Genomic DNA, 8,270 nt, shown 5'->3' on the forward strand with positions numbered 1-8,270 from the left:
ACCAGCATCTCTAAAGAATCAGAAATACTTTATTAATCCCAGGGGGAAGTTGTTTTTGTTGCAAACTCCAGCTACAAACAACATATAAAACAACAACAATACTCTACAGATAACTGATTGTGACTGGTTTACAGAAATGTAAACAAGCCAGAGAAGTTTCCCCCTTTCTTAGAATAATAAAGGGGCGTAACCAGACTTAACTTCTGTTAAGATGGTTCTGGCCATGCAAGACTAACGAGGAGGTTACCTGCAAAACGTGTCCATGTTCTGTAACCACCAGTTCACGTTTTGGATTGGATTAAACCACTGAGATAAGACGTTCTAATTGGAGCGCTCGAGAGATGCTGACAGGCCCATTTTGTACGGAGCAAGCAGGCTACTTATCTTTCCAGCGACATATTTCCCTCACAGACATAACAGCGACATTCACCTCTTAGCCACAACACAAATATTTCTAAAATGTCAAACTATGACTTTAATTTTGTACCAGGCCTTTTTAATCACCATGGCACTCTGCGTACAGCTAACTAGCTCAGGGGCAGGGTGTTATCATACTTCATAACAAAACTGAATTGGTACAAATCCTTTGGAGGATGAACAGGAAGCGTTTCATCGAGGTTTTTGTTGAGAGATTACCGTCACTCAGGAGTCGGTTACCGAGGCCCAGACAACACAACCTCAGCCTAGTTCACGCCTTTGTGCTGGGACACCGGTGACGCTGTCCCGCTGCGGAACAAATAAACATCATTTAGCAAAGTGTCACCCGGTGATGGTTATTTAATCTGGGCTCCATTCACGATGCTGTGGCTTCACCATGACAACCAGCAATCAGGCCACAGGAAGTGGGTCGACCGGAGCTGGCACAAAGAATAAGGAGCCTGAATTTCCAGAGAGGCAGAGAAGTGCTATTCGATTTACTTTGCCGTGTAGGCCAAACCATTACGTGGGCCCGCAGTATGCCCTGCTTAAGGTTTCTGTCTTATGGAATTTCTTGAGAAATGTTTACTTGAAATATTCAAAGACCTCACCTTACTCCAGCGGATGCAAATCAGAGCGTGGTTGCAGTAGGTCATTGGGCGTAATAGCAACTCATGGTGTGTTTCAGTTTTAATAATGAACATGAAGAAGCAGGGATCCTTTACAGCAGGGGGGTCAAAGTGATCCAGTCAAGGGTCGCTGTGGCTGCAGGTTTTCATTCCAACCAAGCAAGAACACACCTGACTGGAGTCATGCAGTCACCTGAATTGTCTTCACACAGTTGGATTTGTTGGATCAGGTGTGTTTTTGCTTGGTTGCACCCACAGCGACCCTTTACTGGATCACTTTGACACCCCTGCTTTACAGTGACTGAATGAAACCATATCTGGTGAAGGTTGGCGGTTCCATTACGGCGGCGTTCTCTGTCACTCTGTGAGGAAAAAAGGCGTTAACTTATTTAAACACGAACCAAAACAAAAATACTCAATATAGTGTAAATCGAGAAACAACAAACCCATCTGAACAATGAATGGCGCTCCCCCATCACACAGCGAATCGTGGTAGGGTCCAATTTGGCCGCCTCTCCTATAAAACAGCTCTCGCCCCAGGTGTCACCCTTTTGCCCAGCAGACACCAAGGAACCAGTCCAGGAGGGTGGAATCTCAGACACACTTTTGAAGATGGCTGATGGTGATCCGCCCATTTGCGTCTTTCTTCTCTTCGGCCATTGCAGTGCCTTGTGATTGGTCTCTAAGGCAGGGGTGGGCAATTCCGGTCCTGGAGAGCCACTGTCCTGCATGCTCTAAGGTAAACCCCCTGCCCATCGGGTAATATCAGAAGGGGTCCAGGGCCCACTTGACTGCCAAGGCCTCCTTTTCCATGGTTGAATAGCAGCTCCAGTGTATGTCACAGGATGCGGATCCTCCACAGCTCCAACCCCCCTCTCAGATGCATCAGTTTTCAATATGAAATGTTTTTCAAAGTCTGGATCATGTACAAAGGCTCAGCAACGGAAGGACACAGGAAACCCAACTGCTATTCTCTCAAAGGTAATTAGAAAATGTTCAACATTATCATTTTCTGGTCATTTTTCAAGTCTGCGCTCATGAAAGGATCGAGGTTACGCTGATGCAGCAACAGTAGAGTGGATAGGCTCTGTAGAGGTTGAGGCCTGGGCCTGTGGAGGATTTTCATTCAGGTCAGGTTCCTCTGAAGGAGGAGGAGGAGGAGGATCTGGTCCTGGGGAGGTGAGATTGGGTATTGGAGACGTGCGAACCTCGACCTCCTGCTGCAGAAGGTGAAAACGACACGGTCGTGCTCTGGCCTGGTTCTCCTGCCTCTGATCAGCCTCCCTCCTCGCATGCTTCACAAAATGGAGGAAAAACAAAATGGAGGGGAAGAGGAAAACAAGCTGTACCCCCTCAAGTGGCTAACCCCACCACTGCCATAATATATGAGGGACCAAGCAGTCAGGCACGAGGAGGCACAGGCGAGTTTAAGTTCAACTAAATAAAACTTAACTAAAGGTTTAAATCCTTACATTCATCAGCATACCATTCTGTTTTTCTACCTTTGGTGTCATCTCTTCACTGTTATTGCCTCCTTCCTCTGTAAAAACATCATGTGAGGTATCCCAAGTATTTCTCAATACTGCATTTGCACCATTACAGAGTGATTGTCAGTCTTAATACCTTTAGACTGAAGGTCTTTGACACGTGCCGTGCAATCACACTGTACCTGTTCCTGAACTCAGGACTTTTATTGCATGCTGTCCCGTTGCTCTCTCCCCGTGTTTCCTGTCAAACTTTTTAAAATAATGGCACAAAAACGGAGTTCAGAGAATACAGCGTGTCAGCAGAGATGATGCCACGGTACCGAACCATTTGTTTATATGTCTATGTGTATCTTTATACACTCACCGGCCACTTTATTAGGTACACCTGTCCAACTGGTCGCTAATGCAAATTTCTAATCAGCCAATCACACGGCAGTAACTCAATGCATTCAGGCGCGTAGACATGGTGAAGAGGATGAGCTGCAGTTTAAAGCGAGCATCACGATGGGGAAGAAAGGTGATTTACGAGACTTTGAACGTGGCGTGGATGTTGTTGTCAGACAGATCTACTGGGATTCTCACGCACAACCATCTCTAGGGTTTTTACAGAGAATGGTCCCAAAAAGAGGAAAGATCCAGTGAGCGGCAGTTCTCTGGGCGCAAATGTTGATGCCAGAGGTCAGAGGAGAACGGCCAGACTGGTTGGAGCTGATAGAAAGGCAACAGGGACTCAAACATCCACTGGTTCCAACAGAGGAACGCAGGAGAGCATCTGTGAACACACAACACCACCAGCAGCAGAAGACCACACTGACACTTTATTAAGCACCAGGTGTGCCTAATAAAGTGGCCGGGGAGTGACCATAAGCATTTTTGTCTGGTCCAGAAAGCTGCTTATGAGACCGGAGGTATTAGTGGTTCTCTGCAGGGCTCCTGACCCATGCAAACAGATGGTACCTGTGGCCACTCTTTACTCTTTTGACTCTGGTCAATGTGACTTTGATGGGGTGAGCCAGGTGTGCCTAATAAAGTGGCCAGTAAGTGGATAAGTGCAGTGAATGAAACTCCACTTTGTAGCTTCCTCCTATGAGATCCTTCTGATATATGTTCTCCATCTCCCTCCATTAAGAAGTCGGCTCCACAGCATCAAATACAGACCCGGCAGCTCTGAAGCAGCTCCTACCCAGAGGCCATGAACCTCGATTAGGTTATTTGTAGACACAGTGCAGGGACTTTTCTTCCCATTTGATCATGAATAATCCTTCCACCGCTTCGTCCCACTTCCACAGAGCAAATATACTTGTTAATGGTAGAACCGTGACACCTTCAACGTGAAGCAGTGAACCTTCTCTGCAGTTCAAGGATCAAAGGAGTGAAATGTGCTGACGCGGCCGACCCAGGAAAGCACAAAAGGTCTTCCAGTCAAAATATGATCACTTTCTTTTTTTCTGCCTTGGCCTCAAACAGGGCCAGGCAAACCAACTCTGGGCAACTCAACCTTGAAAGAAGAGGAGATGATGAGTCAGCAGAGGGCCAGATTAAACAGCTCTCCTCTCATCACCCCAGAAACAGAGCTGACAAGTGGGTCAGCTGCATGCTCAGAAATGTCATAACAACAACCATATGACAGACGGTCAGACAGACACTGTAATTAGGCTTTAATGTCGTATTTAGATCATGTGCAAACAACATGTTTGAACCTTTGAGGCTTTTCATGCCTTTATTTTGATAGTGATAGAGTGACAGGAAGCAGGAGAGAGAAAGGGGGTGGCATGCAGCAAAGGGCCACAGGTGGGAATCGAACCCTGTGTGTTGAGAACTTTAGGTCGCACTCACACTGTCCATCCGTACCGTATCCAAGCACGTTTCACGGCTAAAGTCTAGTTCCTTTAACCAGTGTGAGTGCAACCGTACCACGTCTAGCCACGCCGTCCAGCTGGGAGGAGGCCTCGGGGAAGACCCAGGACCAGGTGGAGAGATTAGATCTCTCCACCTGGTCCTGGGAACGCCTCAGGATCCCCCAGTTAGAGCTGGTTAATGTGGCCCGTGAAAGGGAAGTTTGGGGTCCCCTGCTAAAGCTGATGCACCCACGACCCGACCCCGGATAAGAGGCTGAAGATGAGATGAGATGGAGCTCGCACAGTGACGTTGAAGATGTGACCCAGATGCGTCAGCACCAGTGCTCCACCTGAAAATAAAAAAGCACAAGGATGCCAACTTTGGAGCACTGAATAGACGTGCGCTCCTCAGCCCGCAGTGACTGGATGGACATTGTATCTGTGTGCCAGCCATGCGTTGACAGTCAAAACAGATTTTTAGCTGTATTATTGTATCACTCCTGCTCTTTGACTTTGTAATTTTCCAAGTGCAAGGCCCCGCAACAACCTTCAACATTGTACGGATGTTGAACAGTTGAAATCATTCTGACCTTCAGATTGAAGACACAGTGATACAAGACGCTCTGGATCTGCATATGACACCGTTATCGCCGTGACATTTAGTAGAAACAAAGCAGCTCACATATTTGTCCTCATGCGGTTACATTAACACCGACCTTTGGTGTTACAGCCATTTCCCCTTTTCCCTAAACGCAGCAGAGAGTAAGTTTGAGCTTGTTCTTTTGGATCAAATGTCCCAAATAACATGGTGTAGGGATGCTGTGTGGGGATCTATGGTTCTTTGTTTAACAACACTTAAAGGGACATTCTGACGTAAAATCACCCCAGGGTCTTTTTCGGCAAATACACTCATCAAATAAGCCATCGTAACAAATATTAACGGAGATATCCCGGGGAGTCGCTAACAGCCAAACGCGGCTAACATCGGGGCAGCACGGTGAAGGCATTAAAACGTCTTTTTTAGCCACTAAGGGCGCACTCACACTGTCCTTCAGTACCGGGCCAAAACAGGTTTTTCGGGTCAAGCCTAGTGCGTTTGACCAGTGTGAGTGCAACCGCTCCGCGCATAACTGCGGCCAGCTGGCCGTCCACGGCCCGTCTGGGAGAGGTGGGCTTTAGTAAAGCGCGTTTGCACATGTACGAGCACGAGCGTGCGCACGTGTACGAGCACGAGGCCTACAGCGGCTCTGAGGTCATTTCCTGTGCGCCTGTTGGGACGTAGAAAAAAGATGGAGGGACCATGCGCGGACATTTCAAACAATGGCGGTGAAAGGTTCACGTTGGTGTGATGCGGAGGTGGAGTGTTTACTGCAGATTTGGTCGATGAAAAGATTCAAAAACAGTCGACAAGACGCACAAAAACTCTGAGGTCTACGGAAAGATCTGGAAACAAAGCCACGCATCGCCATGACGTCATCAATGCGTGTGACGTGTTACGGCGTGATGACGTATAGGCAGCAAGAAGCATTCTCCGAGGCCCAGGTAGTGTGAGTGCGCCCTAATGCTGCTGAAAATAACAGCAAACCTCTGCAGCAGCATGAGAAGAGTCTCTACACATTAACCGAAGCACCTACAACGTAGTTAGTGAAGCCGGAGTTTATTAAAAGAGTGTTTTAAGACTTACAACTGGCCCCTGTACCAGCTCCTCTCATAGTAAAGTCCATTCAAGTCAAATACCAAATGCAATCTAAAAGGAAGGAGCCCATTGATGTCGCAGGGAAACCGTAATTGTTGGGATTCATCCTACAAACTTTTGTGTCCTTCCATCCAGTGGATGTTGAGACATTTCACTGAAAATTTGTAATAAAACGGGGAGATTTCGCTCGTTTTCCAGTGTTGCTAACAATAGCAGCTAATCATTAAACATTAAACAAGCATCAAACAAAGTGATCATCACAGTAGCAAAGGGAGTTGGGGCAAGGTGCGACACGTAATCCAGCTCTTAAAGAAAAGAAATCGGGCCCTGACATCGAATAACGTTCTCAGTGAGCCGCTGGTTCCTGTCTCAGTGTTTGGACGCTCCTATACGGCTGCTGTCTGTGTGTCTTTAACGTCCCAGCAGTGATGCAGGAGTCAGTGTTTTGCGCTGAAGGTTGTTTGTCCGGACCCGGGGCTGTTGTGTTAAGGTGTTCTGTTTACACAGACTGTCAGCAGGGACGGAGCCTCCAGGCTACGAATCTTTGGGGAATTTCTCCAGCTGTGGAAGCGTTTACTAATCGAAGGTCGTGTGGTTTATGATATTTCACCACATTAGAACAGCACTACCTGTCACCTTCGTTGGTAAAATGACATTATCTCTTTAGAGGACCTGCCTGACTTGGTGTCCGAATTCGTCCGCTGTGTCTGGCCCCGTGGTTCACATGGGCTAGCACCTCCACTGGGGACTAGGGAAAGACTGATTGATTGATTCATGCTCTTTTGAGATCATCAGCATCTGTGTGGCTCATTTGTAATTATTGTTGAATTGTTGGAAGCCATATTGGTCGACCAGTACCGGGGACAATCACTTTTGAAAGAAGTAAGCCTGTGAATGTTCTCATTTGTCCAGGTCGTCGTTATCCACAAAGCCATTTCAGCCTAAAGCAACTGGACTTGGTTATTTGTCTAGTCTAAATAACCAGGTCCAGTTGCTTTTGACTGACATTGCTTTGGGGCTTTGAAAGAAGATATAACACATTCTTCCTCATAGTGACCAATAAAACATAAAGTTGCTTGATTCAATACAAACATAAGTCATATTCACATTACTATAGATATTATTATAGTTACTGGAAGTGTGTCTGTCTCTGTCTTTGTGTCCGTCTTTTCTCTCTCTCTCCTTCTCTTCCTCTCTCCGGTGCAGACAGATGTGCGTCCTCCACAGAGCTGGGTCTGTCTGACGTTCCTGTCTGTTATAGTGAAGGTTTTCAACGCCACCGTACTCTACGGGGGAATTGCTGGGTCTCTGTAAATCATAAATAAGTCATAGAGTGTGGTCTTTACCTACTCTGTAAAGTGTCCTGAGATAACGTCTGTTATGATTTGGCACTATAAATGAAATTGAATTGAATTGAATACACTCGAGGTTTAATGCTACAGGCTTTGCACGTTAGCAAACCTTAGCTAGGTATTGCTTTGAGACCCGTGTGTGTCATTGCGTTCACTTTAAGTCTCTTTTTTAGACTTGTTCTACTGTGCACCTCGTTTAAACATTTACAATACCACCTGTAGCCACAGTGACCGCTGTTCAAAAGAAAGTTACTCAGGCTCACAGTGGAACAGGAGTGTTTCCTCCCTCGGTGAACCAATTATCATTAAAACGCTGTGCAAAAAAAAGGCTGTAGTTCAAACAGTGCCCTTTGAAATACCAATGAGATGTAATCCTCCAGGGTCTGTACGTATGAGTGAGGACATGAACCCAAATATAGAGACCTAGACAAGATGTCAAGAAGGTAGAAGGAGTCACTCGTGTCGCTCCATTGTTTAAAGCACTGCTTCTGCTAACACCCTGAATGCTGTGTCTGCTGTGACCCAGCTAAGATGCCACGGTGGTCTGAAGATGTGTTGGCTAGGAGAAGGTTAAACTTCATACAGTCTCTCAAAATACGTGTGTGTAGAAGGGCACACTAGCTACGTTTGGTATCACATCACTTACCACCAATAACACACACACACAACGATTTAACAATGATTAACTGAGAGTGGCGTCAACAAACCACAAACAGGAACAACATGTGACAAAAGCCATAGAGAACAACCACCTCACACAAGAGACATAAACAGACTGCAGAGCAAAATGAAATGAATGAATCCCCTGAAAACACACGATAAATGGAAGAAAACGTACAAAAATACTAAAC

The sequence above is a fragment of the Echiichthys vipera genome (genome assembly GCF_963691815.1).
Source record: "Echiichthys vipera genome assembly, chromosome: 12".
Lineage (NCBI taxonomy): Eukaryota > Metazoa > Chordata > Actinopteri > Perciformes > Trachinidae > Echiichthys > Echiichthys vipera.